At 28.5% G+C, this 24294-nt stretch overlaps 1 long non-coding RNA gene across 1 annotated transcript; it reads left to right on the forward strand.

The window, feature by feature from the left end:
* Positions 1-552: 552 nt before the first annotated feature.
* On the forward strand, positions 553-2782 carry LOC136084262 (uncharacterized). Its single transcript, XR_010640438.1, has 3 exons — positions 553-662; positions 1769-1942; positions 2669-2782. It is a non-coding gene; the product is annotated as an uncharacterized LOC136084262 (long non-coding RNA).
* Positions 2783-24294: the final 21512 nt, after the last annotated feature.

The raw sequence follows: 24294 nt of genomic DNA on the forward strand, positions 1-24294 counted from the left end.
AAAAATATTTTTCAATCTTTTAAAGAAAAGTATGATTTCATAAAGAATAAGTTAAAAAAAGGTAACATCTTTTCGAAAAAAACCGGTTTCTCGAATAAACAATGTGAACCAATTCTTACAAAATATAATAGAAAAAGTTTTGAAGAAATATCAAACAGTTGTACATCGTATCACCCCACTATAAGGTGTGGTTCAGAAAATGAGGATATTTATATTCCGAGCAAAAGTTTACTGTTGTTGAAATATGAAAGATTAATTAAGAACATTGACTGCATAAAGCAGTTCAATTGCGATCATGTGAATAACACTTTTAATTCCTACGTGGTTTGTTCGGAAACTTCGGCCAGGTAAAAATTTTAGAAATCATTTTATAAATATTGTTGAATCTCAGTTTTAACTTTTACTGCGCATCTTTTTTATAAATTATACGGAATTTAAAATATTTAATACATCTTTTCTATTTATATTGTTCAAAAATAAATAAACCGTCCAATAGTTGCTTAAATTTTCATTAAAAAATGTACTTCCTTTTTTTGTCGACCGTTCAGATGTCTATCTTTAATATAATTTATTTTTAGATTTAAAAGAGTTCTATGGGCAAAGCCCCATCAACCAGTCGGACGTTGGACTAATCCACTACTTTACCTCATATCTAAAAAAAGGTATTGAGCTTTCTGTATCTGTTTTATAATATAATTCATAAAGTAGAATGTAATAAATGCAATTAAATACTGTTTTCTATTACCTCTAAAACTTGTTTGTGTAAATAAGTTCATTTGTTTTATTGTTAAACATAGTTTAAATATTAACTTCAATAAATAATAAAATATCAAACAATCATATTATGTTTTATACTATTAGATACAGTTTTCAGTATTGCAGTTTTTTTTAAACACTTTTATAATTACTTAGCTTACATCGACCATACCTAACCTAAAAGCCAGGTTCAAACAAGTATTCTATTGTCTTATTTTTTTACTTTATACTATAGCATTATTTCTTTATAATACAAAACGTATCTTGCCGTATCATATGTGTGATACCGTCAAATAAATCGAAAGGTCTTGTTTATCCTGATACACTTAAATATCATTTTAATCAGTTTCATCATCAGTTAATTAATTTTGTCCTTTTACTTTTGGTTTAATTTATTAACAGTTTTATTAACATTAATAAAGCAAATAAACCAAGTTTGAAGTAACATGTTGAAATATCTTCTTTTTTGGTTTTTGTGAAACTTAAAGCAAAAAACTCACCTAATATTATTTTTTCTTCATCAATAAAACAATTGCACAAACGAATATGCGCTTCTATAAAAAATTTTTGTTTTTTGTTTTTTAGCTTAAAAACCAGTTTTACGCGCTTAGTATCTTCAATATATAAAAAAGTTAAAATGCTAGAAATTTGTTGTGAGTATGTTACGACGCTCTGACAACGTTGTTAAATCAGGTTGTAGCTTAGCACTGGCAAAGGTTGTTCGACTTTGCAAATTATATTTAAACGAAGCCAAATACTGAATAATAGTTAAGCTTTGCTAACAAAGTTTATCGAGTATTCTGTACTCATAAAGTTTTATTCAATAAATGTACTATTTTCTATTCGCTCCACTATTCATTAATTAATTCGATCAACTGTTTGTTAAAATCCAGTTCAAAGTTCAAGTATCTGGATTAAACTTTTTAGTTAATTTTGATTATTCAATATTTAAAAGCTAAATATCTTAAAAAAATATAAGTCATGTTGTTAAATATTTTTTGCTCTTTTAAAGACTCGATGACGATATGAGCTTAGTAGAATCACCCAAACAAAATGTTTCACCCAGCCGAAACAATGTTTGGAAATACATTCCAAAAGAGGATATGTTTACATTGGGGAACAAACATCCTTCGCAACTTTCTGCTGAGCAATATTTGGTATATTTGTACTACAAAGAATATGACAGGTAATAATTATTTCAGCGTAGTTAAATGTATTGTGAAATGGAATTTCCTTTTTTTTTGTAGATAAACATTAAAAAAATAGAAAATTTATAAAATTGAAAAAAATAATTGTAACAGTTCATCGTGTTTTCTAATTTACACTTTATTAATTTATAGTAATTTATAGTTAAAAGGTTGTAATATAGTTAAAAATTCATCTCACTTGTCATGGACAAGCAAAATTAAGCAAACAATTATGGTATTTGTATGCTCAATTTTCCCCGCGCATATGTTAAAGCACTTTTAAGTTGATGCACTAAGGCGCAATTGCAGTGAAGTTAAGAATACATTGACATAATGGAAACAAAAAACGTTAAAGAGCTTGTTCTACATGGGTTCTATTCGGGTACTGTGTGGGATATATGGGAACCAGTATGGAGCCCAAAGGAGGTGGGATATGCGTTTTTTTTTCATTAGGATATCATAATTAATTCTTAGTTGAAAAACCCTTTATAAAAAAAGAGTTAAAAGAGATATGATACAGCGTGATCAAAATTTATACATGGATTTGAAAAGTTACAACTTTTTGTACCACATATATAATATTATATCATATTTATAATAAAGTTTAACATATTATTAACCGCTTAACATTATTTTATAATATTTTATCTATTTTAATTTTTAATTTTGCAAGTTTTTATCTCAATAAAATGATATAAAACGAATTTTTTTAAATCTCTATAAAGAATACACAATACTGCACCATCATCTTCAAAACAAGGTTCCAAACAAGCAAAATGTTGTTATTGTTCCTGGCAAGAATCGTTTTTTTAAAAGAAGTTTATATTTTAAATAAAATGGTATGTCTGTTTTAAAAAAGCTTTCAAATCTTTTTTGTATCATACTGCATAATGAGTGTTCCAATTAGAACAATTCCATATTAATATGATGATTTAATGCTTTTTGCCAATATTTTTTTGTGTCGTTTTTTAAATATTTCAACGTGCATTTAATTTCCTATTGTCGGATTGTGTTTTTGAGGGTTCGGGTTTAAAGTTTTCACTACAAGAATTTTTTATTCAAATTTTATATTATAATTTTAACTTAAAAATATATAACTTTTTTTTTTAGTTTATTTATTATTTTTAGAAAAGAAATTAAGAAAATTTGCAATACACTGGAAAAATATATTTAAAGATAGCCACGAATATATTCGAAATGATGTATCATTAGAACACTCATTATATATGTTTGTCTTATAATGTCCTATTATGTTGAATAGTATAATAAAATATTATGTAATTTATATGTGAATTAATTTTAATAATTACAAATGTAGTAATAAAGTATTTGTGTCAAATTTACCCCTAATGGATATATACTGATAAAGTATTAACTACTTTTTTTATATTAAGTTTACATTTATTGATAAGTTTTACTATTTTTCTAATTAATCTTTTCAATTTTAAATATTGTGACCAAAATAGTTTCTACGTCCAATAGGCATATATGTTTATAACTACGTTAATTATATGTCCTTTTAATTTTATGGCTTGTAACTTTATTTAAAAGTATATTTAAAAACTATATTTAGTAAAGTTTTGAACACGGACGATGCTTTTATATACTAAAAGATTTTTAAAGTTTAATATTAGTTTGTAAATTACCCCATGGGTGGGTTACCTTGATACAGAAAAATTTCTAGTTCTTGATACAACACAAATTTCTAGTTTTACTTTAAACAGTCTCACAAGTTCAACCTGTTACCTAGTAGCAAGCAACATTGGCGCAATGTTGGTGCAATATTGATCTCAATATTGGCTAAATATTGTTAGCAATATTGCACTAATTTAAAATGTCTATATTTTGATATATATTGCCAATATTGATTTACAATATTGGCTATACATAAACTGCAATATAACGCCAACATATATATATTTTTTCACAATTATATAATGAAAGCAAGTCATTTTAGAACGAATACAGTTAATGCATATAAATATCTACACAGGTGAGTACATGTACATTTATATAAACAGGCTCATACACGCGCATTATTAAAAAGTATAAATTTAATAAAAGTTTTAGCAAATACACTGGATCAGCTAGCAAAGACTTTTTATTTAAATTTTATATACATTTTAACTTGTGGGTTTATAAAAACTTAAAAAGGCAAAAATCTGACCAAGTAAAACTAAAACAAAAGGTAACGCAACTATGATTACAATTATTTTTATAATTTTTTAAATTACTGATTTAATATGGTTTAAAACCTAAGGAATTCTATAAAATGATTTCTCAGAAAAATGACTGCAGTAAAAAATCTAATAAAAACCCATAATTAACGAAAAAATATCAAGACAAATATTTTATTAAGGGTGTTAAGGTTAACCATTTTGAGAAATTTTTGATTAACGATTAATTGTTTGAAAAAAAAACGATTAATCGATTATTAATCGATTAATTTATGAAATATAAAAATAAAGTTTCTCTTTAATTACACAATAAATAGTATTATTTGAGTTTATTTTAATATAAATTAATTTTGTTTCAATGTGATAAAACATACTACTGTAATAAAATGGTTATAATATTATAATGGTTAAAAGAGGCAAAGAATTTTAATTTATATAGTTATTAAAAACATAAAAAGTTTTATAACTAATTCGTAATACATTAGCGAAAAAACGTTTCATATAACGTTTTCAAATAAAAATGTTATAAGAAATTTTTAATGAAAGTAAACTAAAATAACGTTTATTTCATGTCCATTTTGTTTCTGTAAAAGATATGAGCGAAGAAAGCATAACCAATCAATAGTTTCATCATTTAAGGGTGTTCTTAATTTAGTTACAAAAAGCCCTGTCTCACAAAAACATCTTTCAACTTCAACCGACGATGGTGGAATAGTTAACAAAGCATTCTACGTTTGTTCAAATAAATTACTTTTACTTCTTTTGTTAATTTTTAAATATGCTCATTTCTTTTTTAATAGATGCAACGTTATTTTGAAAATTTACTACAGTTTAAACATTGGTGTTTTTCTTTGACAAAATGCGATTCAATTCTTCTTCTTTTTTTGCAATATTTTCAGTACATTCATGTGTAGCCTCATCTTCTTGATTTAAACTATTTTCATTAACATTCTGATCAATGAGAAATAAACGATGAACAATTTCTTTAATTGTTAGAGCAATGTCGTTTCTTGTTGGTCGTTTTAATATTACATTTTTTTGTGTAAATGCTTTAAGGTAAGTGCTGGGATCATCTAAATATTCTAACAATCCATCTACATTAATAATTCTACGTTCAATTATTCTTTTACTTACTGCTTCATAGAATTTCATACCAGTTTCATTTGATTGAGTTTTCAATTTAGAAAGTAAAAATTCAAATACTTTTAAAGCATCAATTATATTGCATTCTCGCTTTCCCAATTCAAGTGAACTTACCTCAATAGTTTTTAATGATTCTACAATTTCCTCAACCTGCTTAATTTCACAATTTGTTGGATATAAATGAATAACTGACAAATTTATTAGTACTGATTTTATTATTTATTTCACCTCATAGAACCGCTTTAACATTGCCAACATTGAGTTCCAGCGTGTACGTACATCAACTATCATCTATTTTTCTTATCTCAATTTTTCTTGGCACTCTCTTTGCAGAAAATCATTATTTACAAGTGATTTTCTTAAAAAAAAGAGCAATTTTTCTAATTTTATTTATTGTTGATGAAAAACCTTGAACAAGTTCGATTTCATAATTGGCTAGAGCTAATTCAATCCAATTTTATCCTTCGCCTTTTTCAATGTCTTCCTCATCATCATCATCATCATCATCATCACATTCGCTATTTTTTGAAGAGTTATAAAGTTCTATTTCAAAATATTCGTCATCAGGTTCTACTAAATTTGTATGATTAGCATATAAAACATCTACCACAGCCAAATGTATGCCATGACTATGACAAATTTGATGATAAATACCCATCAATCGTCCCATTTTTTCATTACAGACAAATTATCTGTTATAACAGCGATTATGTGGTTTTTGAGCTGCAAACCGAACTCGCCTAGTTTTTTATTAACAATCTCAACTGCCTTGATAGCTGGCATTGTGTATTTTACTCTTATCATACCAATACTAATCACATTTCCGTTTTTCATATTGATATTCATACACATATAACGTCTATTTTTTTTGGAGCTCCACTCGCCTCATGATAATGAAAATCTCTCATCATCTTCTATTCTCTTTTTTAAATCACTTTTTAATTTTTTTCTAATCTTGTCAGAATACTCAAGTGTAATACTCTTAATTCCTTGTTTTGTTGATGGCAATTTTAAGCCTTGAGCTTTCTATCCTTTCATATTTTCTTCACTATTTGCTAAAGTTGAAAACGGTATTTTATCTAAATCTGTTAACTTTGCATGAATTAATCCAGGACAAGAATTTCGTTTTTGAAAATAGGATGAAACTATCTTTTGAGAATTACTTTGTGCAACTAATGAGCTTCCTGAAGCAGGCTCTAATAGAATGTCGTGTTTGTGTTGCATGTGGTACATTAAGGATGTAGTTGATATATGCGATTTAAATTTGGTGTCACAATGCTTGCATTTTAAAGTTCGTGAATTGTTTTTATTTTCTAATAAATAAACCCAAACCTTAGTTGTTGTTTTTTTTGGCTGCACCCATATATCATTGCTGTTGCATATGTATAATAAATCTTAAAATTATAATATAATTGATAAAAATCTTTGCAAGTACACTATAATTCAAAACAGAACACACATTCCCACGAAAATACACTCAGAAAGATTATTATCAACAATACCATTATGAAGTAAAACACGGGGATTAAAGTTTTTTTAAAGTAATAAATGTAAATATTCAAGATATTCTTGAAAATTATGGCTTATTTAGTTAGTTTCCGTGGTTTAACATGAAACAGTTACTATATCAAGTGTCGACGATCCGGTGCATAAATGCGGAAAAACTCTCAAGTGCTTAATTTTATATAAAACCTAATCCTAATATAAAATGTCGATTTATCGTTCTAATTGTTCAAATAATCAATTAATTAATCAAATCAAAATATAAACGATTATTCAATTAATCGATAACAGCCTTATTATTTAATTAACAAAATTTTGTTAAGTACGCATATAACTACAAAGATGTCAATATTAAAATGCTAATGAGACAAAATTGGCATATCAATATTTGCTAGTATTAGCATGCCAATATAACTCCAATATTGGCATTCTAATATTGGACAAACAATATATATTGTTTGTCTAATAATAGAATTATAGATTGTTAAATATATTGTTTGTCCAATACTACAATATATATTGGCCAAACAATATATATTGCTTGTCCAATATTAGAATGCCAATATTGGAGTTGTATTGGCATGCTCATAGTGGCAAATATTGAAATGCCAATTTTGTCTCATTAGCTTATTAATATTAACATATCTTTGTAGTTCTATATAGAAGCAATATCAGCATGCATATACTTTCCAATATTAATATGTCAATATTGGCGCAATACTTTTACCATTATTAGCGCAATATTGTATATCTTGTCCGATATTGGCCAAGATACCCAATATTGCACCATTATTGCACCAATATATCTTTCTACGAGGGTTTGTTTTGGTAGTTTATAAATTTAGTTATGTAGGTAGTATTTATTCGATGAATTAAACCAATCAACCAATATTTCTTTTTTTCAGGCCTCTAAAAACTTGAAAAATGCAATTAATTTAAAACACCACAAAATTTCTAAAACTAATTTCTAGTTTAGTAGGTAGAATTAAATGAGCTTAACGAGCGCACTATGCGTCGCTCTAATTCAAAATGAGGAAATTAGGCATATAAATAAAAATGCATTCAATATATATTTTTTAATAATATTATTTAGATTACCCAAGAAGTGCGGCCGTGGCGCAGTGGTTAGAGCGCTTGCATTATAAGCAGGAGATCCAGGTTCGAAACGAGCTCTGGACAACTTTTGCGTCACGGTAAGGAAGGAGGCGTTAACTTCCTGGTTAAATGCACTTCCGCAGTGCTCTGTGACAAGACCGTTATGACTTCTTGGGGCACCTAAAATAAAAAAAATAATAATAATAATAAAAAAAGAAGTCCTTAAGGTTTTATCAGAGAGCACCGCGGATGAGCATTTATTCGGAGGTTCACGCCTCTAACCGATGACGCAAAACTCGCCTAAAGTTTTTAACCATGAGTAAATTGTTTCTGAGGCAAGTGTACTACCGCTAAGACTCGGCTGCCTAGAATTTATTTTCAGAATATTAAGCTGATATTTTCACAAGACATCGAACTTTCGTTTTTATTTCTGTATAAAAAAAATCTCTTATTCAAAATTTCAAACATTTACATAATTGCAAAATTTCACCATTAGTTTTGACTTGATCATCTCGAATACAAATTTAAAGATAACATCCCAGCCAACATTGGAAGGCGGGTACCGTATGGTTTTTGTCTGGGCTTACAGGAACGGGAATTTGACGTGTAAGTGTTTTGGTTTCCGGACGGCGCATATGGTAAATAAATCCAGCAAATTTGCTTGATTGGGTTTTATCTGGTTTTTGTCAGGGTGGAAGGATCTGGGGATATGATGGGTTTCCCAAAAGGTTCCCAAAAGGTTTAAACCGATAATTAAAAAAATCATAACTAAATATAAAAAAATAAATATCCATATGTCTAACTTCGGGATTTTTATAAAATAAAAGTTAAGCCGATTTATTTGTTTACTATTTTAATCAGCCATTATCATATCGGGCAGAAAACGGTTGGCAAAAGAAACTCAGATGTCGATCAAAGTCCACTTGTAATTATGCGTAATTCGCTTAAGGTATAATTATGCAAAACAAGGTATAATTATGGAAAGCTGCAAAAATTATTTTACTAATCTTTTTGTTACCAAGTCAACAATCTAAATGAGTTAAAAAATGTTTTGTTAAATACATCAAATATTGTTTTGATAAATCTATAAAAATAGATATTTAAACTTTTATTTATTTATTTTTTAAAAAAAAGTAAATAGTCTATGAAAAAATATGATTTTTCTATAGACGATGCGGAAATTTCCATGATGGAACTTTGCGTAAAAGCGTTTTTTGATAGAATTGGAAATGGAATGGAAATGAAAAATGGAAACTCTTTTTGTTATTATTTTTCGTTACATGAAACATGCGTTTCTTGAATAGAATAGAATTTTTTAAAAGGAAACTCTACTAAAAAATGATCATATATATTAATGGTTAATTTGATAACCGAATAATAGTGACCTCTAGTAACCAAATGGTCTTATCCAGATATATAAGATAAAGATTTAATGTGTTGGTTCCCTATTTCCTGCCTAAGCAGTGGCGTAGCATGGAATTTTGTGTCTAGGGCAATAATGAAAAAAATTGGCCTTTTTAACAATAACTTTTTTTTTTTTTGTAAATGCAATGCATTTTAGTGAAGCTGCACCGAGCAGTGAACGCCTTAGAGATGAATTATAAATTAAAAAGAGTTTAGTAGAGTGAGATAAAAGTACAAAAGGACAGATGTCCAGTAGAAAACAAAGAGCCTCAAAGTAGAAAAATACTAAAAAACTGATAAGTTAAATGTTGTAAAAATTGCAAACAGTAAATATCATAAAATGTAGAGAGTAAATTCGTGACATTATTTCTTTTGCCTTGCTAAAGTATTTATTTAATTCAATTATTTTTATCACAAAATAGTAAATTCTTGTGCTGCATATGGATGTTCTAGTAGATATATAAAACGTGGCACGAAATCCTTTTATAAATTTCCTTTTTAAAATTCTGAATTATATAAAAGATGGATTGTTGTTTTGACACGTGAAAATTTTCTTCCATCCAAACACACCTGTATCTGCAGCGACCATTTTTTAGAATCAGACTACAATTATTGTATCCCAGACAAAAAAAATCCAAATCCTGATCATCATCAAAAGCCTATTTTAAAATGTAATGCTGTGCCATCAGTTTTTATATTTTCTACAAGTATTCGAAAGACAAAAAAGAAACTCCCATCAATACGAACATCAGTAAATTCATTATCTAAATTTGATCCTTTATCGAAAAAAACAAATTTTGATGTTTTTTTCGATAAATGATCAAATTTTCAAATTCAACACATAATGATCAGCCAGAAAGCACTATCGAAAAAAATGACCACACCAGTCAATCTCTAACACAATCTATAAGTTCTTTATTACCAGCAAAAGAAAAATTTAAAAAAAAAGTGAAGGGTTTACAACAAAAATTAAGAAGAAAAAAAAAGAAAATATTTTCTTTACAAGACATGGTTTCCCTTTTAAAATCTAAAAGTTATTTGACTACTGATGCTGCCACTGTTTTAAGCGAAAATTTTTCTGGACTCTCATATAAAATCATTAAGAACTAATTTTCAAATTAAAAAAATGTTAAACTAAAAGGTCGCAGATACAACTATGAAGTGAAAAAATCTGCTTTAACTCTTTATTTTTATTCTCCAAGTGCGTATAACTTTCTTCGGTCAATGTTATATCTTCCTGCTGCCAGTTCAATATCACATTGGACATCATCTGTAAATTGTAATCCGAACTGAACGTGCTAACAATATCATGTTCAATCTTTGACCAAAAAATATGTATGTATTGACTGTATAGTCACTAAATTGATCGTCTGCGATTCTAATCATCTTTAATTCCAAGAATAAGGAGGTTAAAATTGCCAATATCTTTTCATATGAATGTGATTACTAAAAGCTTTTTGCCCGATATAATAATGGCTTCCAACCCATTAAATTGGCTTCACTAAAAATGACGAAGTTAGTTATCTAGTTATTTATATCATTGAACAAAACTTACTTGATTGTTGCCATTTATAATTTGTATTGTGCGTGAAATAATTTTAAAACTTTAATTTTTGTGCATTATACGTTTGTATAAATTATATTTACATTGTATTCAAACAGAAGTTATTTTCGGTGTAATTTTTTACTGTGAAACTCCATTAAAAAGACGTTGTTTTAGAATTTCACTTATTTATTACCATTATAAAAAAATATTTTTATATATTTTTTTAATAAATTTACAAAGTTTAACAGTAAATATTGAACATGTAGTAACTATTCCATTGAGACACTGTTTGCATTTTTAAAATGATCAAAATATATAGTTTTGTTTCTGCTAGTGATGGTAATAACTGCTTTGAGGTTAATCAAAATATTGGTTTAGTCAGAAACATTTAAAAAGTGCAAACAGGCTAATGTTGTGATGGATATGTTATATTTAGAGAATTTAACGCTTTTAAATTGTTTTTACAGATCCACTCTTTTCCATTGATTTTTCTATATTTTATGCAAGCAAAATGACTGATGTTAACTAAGTACTTAGTTAACATCAGTGGGTAAACTTAGGTTTACCCACCATCAGTTATAAATATTAGGTGTTTACATATAAATGCAAAAAATGACTTTATTGTTATGCAGCAAATGCATTTTTTAATTATTGATATTTTTTGACTTTGATTTAAAATTGTATGCTTGTTATAGTAACAATAATATCATAATATACATAATAATAACTTATACTTACAATACTTATACTTGGTAATATTTATAATACTTAAATTATGTTTACAATACTGATAAAATTTGTATCGATATGAACTTTTGCATTCAAACTTTAATTATATAACTTTAATTTAACTTGATAGCTTTAAAATAATTTACAATAACTACTAAACAGATAATAGTTATTATATAAATCATGACCATATGCTTTTTTAAGTTAAATGCCATTTTTTTTTCCATAACTTAATTTTTGGGATAAAAATATAAAGTTCCATTTTAAAAAAGCAAAAATAGGTCTTATATGATATGTATCTAATGTATATCTTGTATTTTGCAGCATGTTCAAGAATATTTCTGCTTGGTGCACACTGACTGTTGATAATATTTGCATTCTGATATGAGTTAAAGTGACTTCAACAACCAGAATCTATTTTTGATTAATATAAGTAATGACAGGTTAGTAAAATTAGTTATAATAGTCATGGTAATAACTTTTATTTATTAGAATTAGTGAGAGAGTTATGTATGATAGAATTGCTTGAACTTTTGGGGACAAATATAATGATTGGAGTAAATATTACCTTCATTTATTACCATGATTAGAGTAAGAAAATATTTTTTTTCTCTAAAGAATATTAGGCAAAAGTCAATATTTTCCTATGTATTAAAATTGATAAAATAACACGTATTAAAAAAAATTATGTAATATAAAATAAAAGAATTTTGTCATCAAAAGCATTCTGAACAACTTAGTGGTGTGTTAAATAGAATTAAATTTTGACATGGTGACAAAATTTCCTTTAGGCTTGCATTTAGTATGCTTAGGGGTGTGCATAGAGTCATCAACTTAAGGTTAAATGGCCCAAATGTTGTAAATTGTCTCAGATTACAGTCAATACTTTATCTGGCGGATTGTTCCAGTTATGTCGTTACATTCCAAAAAACTTTTCTAGAAAACCAAGGTCTTAATTAGATATATAAAATTGGAACGCCACTGAACTTAGACTTTTTTTAGTGCACACTTGGCCAGTTGTTTAAAGGGGGTGATTTAGCCATAAATCTATTCAAACTTTTTAGTACTTTCAGTTGCAGTTCTAATTTTATAATTTTTTATTTTGTTGAAAAAATATATTGATTTTGCTTGTTAGTTACTAACTTGTTTTGTGCAGTTATTTGGTGAGCTTTACGGTAAGGATCAACTAGTTTACTATATCCATTCTTTAATACATATAGGAAATGATACAGTTAAATTTTAAGTACTTGATAAATGTTCCTCGTTCAAATACAAAACTTTTTCAGATCAATTAAAAAAGCTTGTTCAAAGAACAAAGGGTTGCTCAAATAAACATGTCCAAGGATATAAACAGAAGTTTCGTATTCCTAGTTTTGATGTATCAGTAACCATTGCATTGAGACACTGTTTACAGTATAAATTCATCAAGGGTTAGAATGTTTTGTTTCAGCTAATGAAGGTGATAATTGTTTTGAATTTACAAAAAAACTAAATTTAAAGAATGTCCAGCGCAGGGGATATAAAGAGCTAATTCACTCCGCTCTTTTAAACGTGCTTGTAATCCAGAATATTTACCACAAATATTGCTTGCATTATCGTATGTCTGTCCCCGACATTTAGTTATATCAATATCATATCTTTTCCAGTAGATCTAAAATGTCAGTAATCAAAGATTTACCGTCGTGGCTTTTAATTTGTAAAAAACAAAAAAATCGTTCATGCACGTGGCCATTTAGATAATAACGAAATATCACAGAAAGTTGATCCACGTGAGAAATATCAGGAGTCGAATCTACGATAGTTCCCCAGTATTTTGCTTCTTTTTTTCGGTAATAATGTGCGTTAAAACCTTTTGAGACATAATATCAATTAGCTCTTCACAAATAGTTTTAGACAAATAATTTACATTACCTTTGCCTTTATTTGCAAAAGTATCAATGTGTTGCTTTAAAACTGGATCAAATTGAGTCAACAGTTCTAACATGCCTAAGTAATTTTCGTTATTTGACGATCTTATAACTTCTTTATGGCCTCGAAATGCTAAACCTCTTCCGGCTAAAAAACGAATAACCGCTACTATTCTATTTAAGATTGCAGACCAATAATTAAATTCCTTTTTAATCTAGCTTACCATATATTCATCGACATGAGTATTTTGTTTTATGAATTCTATCCACTTAATCATACATTGAATATGTTCCTTGCTGTTTTCGTGGCCAAAAATAGTTTGTTTAGCTTTTTTCCAATTCTAAAAGCCACTTTTGACAAATACGCTGTCGTAATCGGTTGAAAACAATATACAAAAATACACATCCAGTGGATTCAGAAAACATTAACCATTTTTGGTCACACTTTTCACCATTATTCATCACTTTTTGAAAATATTTAACCGAATAATATCTGTACTGGTTTTTGAACATCCGCTTCGAAGATTCGAAATTAGAGTCTTTATTTAGAAAAAAAGCATACCCCTTGTTTAAATACTTCATACGTTCATTTTCCTTTAATTGTAATGGCCATAAAGCAGGGTCTTCGCGTAGAATGGTATCTAGGAAAATAAATCATGATAAATAAGCCTAATAAAAAAATAATAAGTGACAATTTACAGAATAAAAATATTACCTGCTTAAAAAGTAAATTGTTTGTTTAGCAGATGTTAGAGGTGTCATTAAAGATAGTAAAAATTGGAGTACCTGAGTCAAGCTCATAATTATGCATTGTATATTCAACACTTTCAACTTCTTGAACTTCATTTGAAAGACCTTGACAGGCTACCTCATTTTCCGTGTTATTGTTTTCATCTCTTCTTTCTTTGTTTTTATTATTATCTGCAGTTTGTGGAAATTGCATATTAGTTTGGTTTGATAAAAAAAAATTGTCATTTTCGGAAGTTTAGCTACCATTTCCTCTCTCTCTCTTTCTTCAATCTTCTTTTAAAAGCTCAACCTTCATATTTTCTTAGCATTTTAATTAGTAAATTTAGTAAATTTAACTTTGGCTCTTTTAAGGTAATGAAAGATTTAATTTTCAGAGTTAATAAAAAATTATTTACTTTGAATTGGGGCCCCTAAAATTGTGGGGCCTGGGGCTATAGCCTCCCTCCCCCCCCCCCTCGTTCTCCTTGATCCGCCACTGAAAGGGAAGATTGACCTTGATGGCTGTGCCGTTACTACTGATGTCTAGACTTCTTGCAATAATCTGCTTCGAAGAGCAAAAGTATTGTAAATACTTTTGCTCTGTGGTGATCTTTATAAAAAACATTAAATTTCAAAAAATACCTGTAGAAGTGTCACACCAAGATTTTTAAACCAATCATTTTCTACTGTTTACAAAAAAATGTTGAATTAAAGAGACCATATATAGAATAAATTTAAAAATGATAGATGTGGAATAGACTTAACGTGAACCGTTTTATGGTTTTGGACAGTTAGTTTTTTGTTTGTTTTCAAAATAGAATCGGTAATTGTTGTTTTTAAATAGATTTAAAATGCGAACCAGATATGAACCGCATAATTCGATAAATTTTTTTTCGTTCTTATGCGATTGCGAGTAAAATGTTCAAATCTACAAGAAAAGATAAATCCGCTCTTAAGTACATTGAGTATGAGTAATCCTTCGGTACAAAGGGAACTTGTCTCGATTAGCTTTACATTGCTACTGCTCTGCTATTACAATGTTTTCTTCTTGATTAAAAAATAAATAATCTAGTTGAGTAAATAAAATCGTTAAATTTATCAAACAAATTTGAAATCTTTGACCTAAAAATCATTACTTTATGATAAAACATATTTACAATTTATGTCAAATTTTATCTAATTTTTGCCTTTTTTTTGATCGTCATTAGTCAATGCGCGATGTAGCCAGTCTTGCTATATAATAGTTCTATTTATTTGACCAACTGAAAAAGAGTCGATAAATATCGGAGATAAAAATAACTTGAACTGAAAAAAAAATTCTCTGTAATTACTGTTATAATTGTTATTACAAAATTTAAAATTTAATATAACTGTATTTAACATTTTTTTAATATATTTATTATATTTTACTATATTTATAATATTTAATATATTCAACATTAAAAAATAATAATAGATATATTTTGTTATTTCAATCTTCATGTAGTTCAAAACTTTATCTTAAATACATTTATTTCAAATTTTTCACCCAAAAACTTATTTTAATAAGACGTTGACAAATGACGTCAAATTCGATTATAAAGTTAAAACTCATCACTCGAAATACAATAATCGCGATAATCGTTTATCACTCAAAATACAATAATCGCGAAGAAGTTGTTTTAAAGTGAGTTTTGAATATATTTTTTGATCATTTAAAAGAAAGTATGATTTTGTAAAGAAGAAGCTCATTATTTTTCCAAACATGTTACATTTTTTATCAAAAAGTTTAACATTTTCGGAAAAACAAGAAGTTCATCAAATAAGTTTATTTCATGAGCTTCTTGTTTTTCCGAAAATGTTGAACTGTGAAACTTTCAAAGTTTGTTGTAATATAATATAAAAAGTTTGTTGACAGTTCAATTGCAATTATGTTAACAATAGTTTTTATTCGTGTCACATGTCCTGAAACTTCGGTACAAATATCCTGAAACTCCAGGTAAAAATTTTAAAAATAAATTTATATTACTTGTTGAAATATGTTGAATCTCTGTTTCGACTTTTATTGCGCATATCTTATAAAAACTTTAAGGGTATATATTTACGATTTAAAATATTTAATACATCTTTTTTTAATTATATATTTAAACAAAAATTTCCATAAAGTAAATGTTTAAACTTTCTTAAAAATGTGTTTATTTATTTACAATTTATTAATAACAGAAAAATAAATTATATGTTGAACTTTTACATGTCTATCTTTATTATAATATTTTTAGATTTAAAAGAAGACTGTGGGCAAAGCCCCATCAACCAGTCGTATGCGGGACTAATCCACTACTTTATTTAATTTCTAAAAAAAGGTATTTTTTTCAGATATTAAATAAAGTAGTGGCACGGCGATCTATATTGAAGGCCATGCCATCGCGCAAACAGCGTATTTGACGTATTTTTTAAACGGCGAAAACAAAACAAAAATTTGTTTAAGTAATTTTATATTAACTCAATAAACTTTTCACTCTCAAAACGTTTTATTTTTAAATAACAAACTGAAATTCCAACAAAATATTTCTTCATTTATAAATTTTTCTCAAATTAATCAAACAAAACAATAAAGTAAAGATCAAAGTCATGCCATATATATACATATATATATATATATATATATATATATATATATATATATATATATATATATATATATATATATATATATATATATATATATATATATAATATATATATATAAATATATATATATATATACATATACATATATATATACATATATATATTTATATACATTTATATATATATATATGCATACAAATATATATATATATATATATATATATATATATATATATATATATATATATATATACAAATATATAAATATATATATAAATATATACATATATATGTATATATATATATATGTATATATATATATTAGGGTGCATCACGACTGCATGAAAAAAAATTGAATGTCTAATTCAGAGCTGTCTATATTTCTATTTTGTTCCATTATGACTACAGAAAACTTAGGCAAAAGATTTTGAAAATCTAAGTACATTTAGAGGTCCCCCATGAAGAAAAGCATTTAATCAAATTACCACCAATGCACAGTGGGCCATAATTCACTTTTACTGGACAAAATTCATATCTTATTTAATTTTAGGGCTATATTGACTAAAATTAGGATGAGTAATAGTATGATGTCTGAGCTTCTTATGAAGGTGTTATTTTTTTAATTCGTTGCTATGGATACCTAATTTTGGGTAGCAAAAACATAGTTTTTTTTTTCAGTTATTTTTACAAGTGCTATGTTCACCAAATTTTACATAAGTACCAATATGAGATACCGCTTTTTAAAAAAGTAAACATTTTTTTTTATTTAGTTGCTATGGATACCTAATTTTGCTTAGCAACAGCTAAATTTTATTAGATGTATATGTTTTATTTGTGCTATGTACACTATTTAGCACGTGTTTTATTATGAAATTCTCCCTTTAATCCTCGCTCGCGGAAAGCAAAACTTTTTTCAGTTTAATATGATTAACTAGTGTTATTACACGTTGCTGGATAAACTTGGTTCCCTGTAAAAAAATTATACTCTAGCTTAGTTAATTAGTTTTTCTAATTAGCAGATTTTACAAGCGTCTACAGAATTTTTCAAATTTGTATAGGTATTATTGTACCCATGCATTCACGAAAATCTTTGACAATGTATGCTACAAGTAGTACAAGCTTAGTAAGTGGTAGGTCTATGTATTTAAAAATACAAAATGATTATGTACAATATAATTCAGACGAAATTACAAAATAAAAGAATGGCTTTCTTTTAAGAGTTGCACACATCATCTGGCTAATTTTATTTTTTAGAGTGCTCATAGGTGCTCATAAAGCACTGATTACTAGATCGGATGAGCACATAAAACGTCGTAGAAGGTCTTCATTTGTCTTTAAACGCGAACACCTCCTTGAAAAAAATTTACGGAATTTTTTAAAGTCTTTATTTCGTGCTTTTAAGGCTTTTTCACTCATCATCCCAATTGGCAACACCATCTCATCAACAACCTGCCACCCATGTATCAAGATTTTGTGCAAGCTCTGTGGCATGTAGTACCAGGGATAAAGTTGTATAAAAAGCTGTGCTGTTTCTAAGCAATAATCTTTTAATTTATCAGCATCAATCATAAAACCAGATGACAAAGTGCACAGCACAACATATATCCTTTTAATTAAATGCACATCAACATTAATAATTGCTGCTGTTTGTTTAGCGTTTCTGAAGAAACGTCGGGCAGTATTGCCATTATTTGATGATCCAGAACCACCAGACCTAGGAATATCAATCACCAACTCAACATCATTTCTGAACCGAGATTGAATTAAATTCTTTTTAGCTTTAACTTTTTCTTTGTCTGCATCTGACCTTAATGCTTATTTATTTACTTCAGCTTTGTAGCCAACTTTTAACAAACACTCCATGCTACGAATCCATGCATGAAGTGTTGACAAGCCATACTTCAATCCGGTCGGAGTTAATGGCAAATTGCAAACAATATTAAGTTGGTTCATTTGACTTGGCATTGAACCACAAACTGAGCAGCACTGACTTGAATTAGTAACTGTAGATAAAGCAGTGGCAACTTTTCCGTCTATCATGGTAACATCAACATTGTGAAAAAAAGTTAAGTTTTCATACTTAGGCACAGGAGTTGTAGTTAAGTTTCCAATAGCATTTTCAAGAAATTGATGCTCTGCATTCATTACATCAGTTGTCTCCTTTACAAACCTAAACCGCACAAATCGGCTGTACAATGTTGATGACGGATGTGAATTTCTCCAAACAATCTTCCCTACTGACCAGAGAATCCTGTCAATTCAAGTGGTGCACAGCAGGTAAGAAACAAACTTGCTTCTTGGAAAAATCTTCTGTTTTCCAGCTCATCAGTAACTTGTGCATAAATGCTTTGCTCAGTTGACCCACCAAAACCTATCTTTGAGCGCAGAATTAGCCTATCAAAAACAAACGAATTGATAACATCATGTTGTGGTATTAAAAGCACAAATAAAATTATATACCATCATTACAACAATATAATTTTTCAATTATAATACTTTTTGTTTCCGTTTTTGTTTATTAATATTTATTTCACACCTTTTGTTTAATTTTTTGGAAAATTTTATGATAAATATTTATTTTATAAAATGTAACCATGTTAGATTCTGTGGGTTTATTAGAAAAAATGGTTAAATAAACTTGAGGTGAGCAAAGGAACCTAAGATTTTTACGACAAAACCCCTTTTTATGTACAAAAACTTACTTTTAACTAATGTAAAATCTATAGAGTATTTAATACCATTGAGTATTTAATACATATATATATTTAATACATATATATATTTAATACATATATATATATTATTGTTCAGTACTACGCTTAGTATGAGTAAGATCGTATTATATGTTTTCCGCGTTTTTGAAAATTTTGTGCAAATAAAAGTTTTTGAGTGCAATGACAGATTTTTTGCAAGGTAAGAGATTTTCAAATGTGAAAGAAAACCAAAGTGGCGCCTAGTGGCAGCCATATTTATGAAATTATTAAAGAAAACATATATAAATTTCAAAATATTTAAGTATAAAAGCAAGATGTAGCAATAAAAAAAAAACTTTGTCAAATAAAAGCAAAAGTCATACAATAAAATATAAAATAATAAGTGTGTTTAAAATTGCTGCAAATATGTTAATTACATACCAATTTTAGTCAAACAACTTTTAAAATCCAGATAATATATAAAGTTATAATATAATATTTTAAAAAGCGCAATATTTTATGTAAATGTTATATATTTCCATCAATTTTTTAAACAACATTTTTCTCTTTATAATTTTTTTTCTTTCTAATTTACATTCGCGTCTACTTCAACCACATCATAAGTATATTCATTAAAATTTTAAGTGTAAATGAACGGTTTTAAATTGTTTTATAATATCTATATAATTGTTTAAAACCATTATGACATCAAAGTTCTGACTTTGGTTTTTATACTTTTGTCCAGTCACTGGCCCACTGTGCAATGTGCGACAGTTACAGAAAATTCCGTATAATTATGTCTATTTTGACTATAATAATGTTAAACCTCAAAATTCAATGTTTTAGAGCCACATTAAAAAAAACTGCAATTTTACTTGAAATTATCGAATAATTTTGTTAAATCTCTAGTCTAAATATAAATTTTAAAATGTTGAAATTATTGAAATCTGAAACAGTTTGACTGTGATTAACATTTTTGCATATAATGCAGTTATCAGAATGCCAGTTAGTTTTGTTGTGTCGTGACATTTTTTCTTTTGAGGCGCAGATTTGTAATGTCTTTGCGATCTTTTTCGACTACCTGAAGAACGTTTCGAAAATGTTCATCCGATCGAGCAGTTTTGACAAAGTCCGATAATAGTTTGACACCTCTCTCGGCACCACCATTTACAACATTCACTGCTGCAACATTTTCATTACTCAATACATAAGCAGTAGACTTGTTCCACTCATCGACAGGAAGTGGTAAAAAGTTGGTATCCAACTGAAGACGATATGTTGTGAACGATGAATCAACCTGAACAAGGTCGCACAGCCGTGTTGAACGATCAATGGACAATGGAAATCGTGGTTTGCCCTATCCATTACCAAATTGATTGAGTGGCGCTTGCAGATCAGCCAACGGTTTGACTTTGAGTATAACATCTGCTAGAGCTTGTCGTTCCAACAAAGGTACACGATCACTGAACAGTGCGAGAGGAACCATTTCTGCAGTTAGATACCAAAGATGGCGATTTAATGCTCGAACTGCTGATTGAGAAATAATTTGTCAACAACCTCATATTCCAGTAAGCGCTTGTAGAGCTGTATATCATTCCAAGACGCATCTGCGGTTTTCTTGCATGTGAGCCACCATGTGATGTAAATATGAGTAACGAATGTTGTAAATGCACGTATTTTTGTAACTTGGTGGCGACTGGTAATTGTTCCCGGTGAAAGTTCTGCAATTTGTGATTCTAAAAGTGCAAGTTTGAGGCTGTAGATAAGCTTGGCCATCCAGCGAGCCTTATGCAGAGCACCAGGTCTTCTAAAATTCACTTCACCATTGAAAGCAGACAGGTAGACTAGCGATAGCTCGGAAAATTCTCGATAGTCATCACGTAGAAATTCAACCTGTTCGTTGACTAAAGCGATCACCTCATCTTTTATCATTGCCAGGAGCTCTTGAGCCTGCATGCCATGCTCAATTGGACTGGAAGTACTTGAGAGGAACTATGTGATACCAAATCCCAATTACTGCAACGTCTTGTAGATAATGTGACATCTGGTGATTTTGATGCTTCAATCTTTAGATCCGTGAAAACATGTGAAAGAATTACTTCACCAATATGATGGCGACAGCCTGACCAAAGGACAGCACGTTGCAATTTATCTTGTATGGCAATACAAGCAGCTGTCAAGTGGCCAGTGTTTGAGTTTGTTGTGTCAAACGTCATATTCACAATTCTATCATTACAATTCCACTCGGTCATCAGCTTCATTGTTAATTCAGCTATGATTTGTCCGCATGTTTGGTCTGTGGCTTTAAAATAACTTGGAACCCCCAGCAACTTAATCTGCTTAGCATCGTCAGCAATCACAGTCATGCGTTCTTCTGTAATACGATGATTCCTAAGAGTTGAAGTCATTTTTCCATCCCAATGCAAGGAACACAGTTTAGGTGGTACCCAATCATCGTGGATTTTATTTGATATTGCACTTCACACCTTGCGTCGTGAACGATCCGCAGTTGCATAAGAAGCAGCAACCATATAAACATCGCCTCCGGACTCATTTATCAATCCTTGAGTGAATGCTACTTGTTCCGTTGGCGTCATCTTCAATCGAGTTGCCAGTGATACAAGACTTGGTCGGCTTAGCACATTTGTAGGTATGAATGCTGTTATATATATATATATATATATATATATATATATATATATATATATATATATATATATATATATATATATATATATATATATATTTATATATATATTTATATTTATATATATATATATATATATATATATATATATATATATATATATATATATATATATATATTTATATATATATATATATATATTAGTAAAAACACTTTTTTCTTCTACTCTGAGTTTTGCCATTACTGGTTCTCTAGGAAGAGTTACTAAATCTCAAAACCTATTATATTTTGAGATTTAGTAACTCTTCCAGAAGATCCAGTAATGATGAAACTCAGAGTTGAAGAAAAAAGACATTAAACACTCTATTTGTAAAACAAAAGTTAATAATCATATACATAAAACTACAATAAAAAGTTTGCAATAAGATTACAATAATAATTTAAGAATTCATGACAATTTTAATATTTTTTGATGTCGATGCATCTCAAAGTTGTAAAACTGTGATACCATCATTAGAATATTGCTCAATTAAACTCTGCATTCCTGATCTTTATTCGCATTAAAAATTATATAAGAAAATGTTACCCATTGACAGGTATTACCCATTGACAGGTATTGAGTCTATGTATTGTCTGTATTTTTGGTGGTAAAAAGTGGTTTTTACTATCAGCTCATTTTCAGATAGTTCGATATCTTTACAAGTTAAACACCCCGATATGTATATAAGTGCCATATTTGTATCAGGAGAAATGAAAGATTCAAGATCTGGTAAGTTGTCAAATATCTAGTAGAGGACTCATCCAATAAAAAGCCGCAATTTGGACAAGAATGGGTTGTATCAAGACCTATATCAACAGCCAGGTTATCAAGTGACAGTAAATGCTTGGCTCTTGAAATATTCAATTTTTCAATTACCTGTTGTACTGTTATAAAATATGTGCCTCCGGAACCTTGTCGCAGTTTACTAAACCCTTTTTCCAATGGATCAGCAGAAAACTCACTAAGAATGACATATTGATGTGAGCTATTTAATAATGATCAACATAATTCAACAACACCATTCCACGTGTGGTAAATTAATCGTGCAGTGTCACAAGTAAGTTGTTTCTTTCTTTTTCCTTGCTTTCTAGCCACCTTTAAAGCCATATTTTCAAAATTTAAAATATCGTCCAACCTATTATCATTAGGATCTCTAATTACTGCTTGAAGTTCATCATTAAATCTAATATCTGCACATGTTCCCTTAACATTGACAACTTTCCACCACGATACAACAATGTTAATAAAATCTGCTGTGTCTTGTCTTTCTTTTAGAAAGCTGCAGTCCTGGATGGTTAATCAAAGCATGGTAAGTTTTGTCACAAAATATCCTTAAACAGGTAGAAACTGACTGCCTCTCAATTGGCTTATGAAATATTGAAACCTCGTTTAAATCAGGTAATTTAACTAAATTTTTGGATTCAAGTTCATAAAGCTTTTTAAGATGATCCCATTGTGCTACTTTATGTACTCCTTTATCATAAAAAATAAGTTGACCATTTTTTTCAGTAAGCCAGTTATTTCTAATGTTTTTAAGCAAATGTACATAATCAAAGATTAAGAAAATACCATCATTAGTCAACCAGGGTTTATTTGGAACTGTTCTTTCGAAGATTTTAAAAAATGCCAAATTAATTCTATTTCCATTACATATTATGGCTTTGACTTGACCCGATGACTCCTTTATTGATTGGATAGTAATGCTAATTTGTTCAAAAAGTAATTGCGAGTTTAATTTACTTATAGGTATCATTTTGGTAATGAATGATGGTCCTCCAAATAACCAATTAACCATTAAACCCAATACAGTTTTTGAAAGAGAAGTTGAATTGTCCATTGCTTTTCCAAACAATGTACCACCATGATATAATAACATTTTTTTAACATAAACCTCGTCATGCAATAACAAACAAAGTTTCTGTTTTTTTTTCAATAGATTGGAAAATATTTGTCAAAAAAACGCTTTTCGTTAAATTTAGAAACTTTTGAAGTTATTCTTGTCAAAGTTCTTACAGAAGGCAATTGGTAATCTGTTCGCAATTGATTATACAAACTTCTGGACGTAGCAAAACTGAAAAGATCTAATAAGAATTTCTTTAGAATTAATCTTACTACCAATTCACTGTGA

This window comes from Hydra vulgaris, chromosome 08 (genome assembly GCF_038396675.1).
Source record: "Hydra vulgaris chromosome 08, alternate assembly HydraT2T_AEP".
NCBI lineage: Eukaryota > Metazoa > Cnidaria > Hydrozoa > Anthoathecata > Hydridae > Hydra > Hydra vulgaris.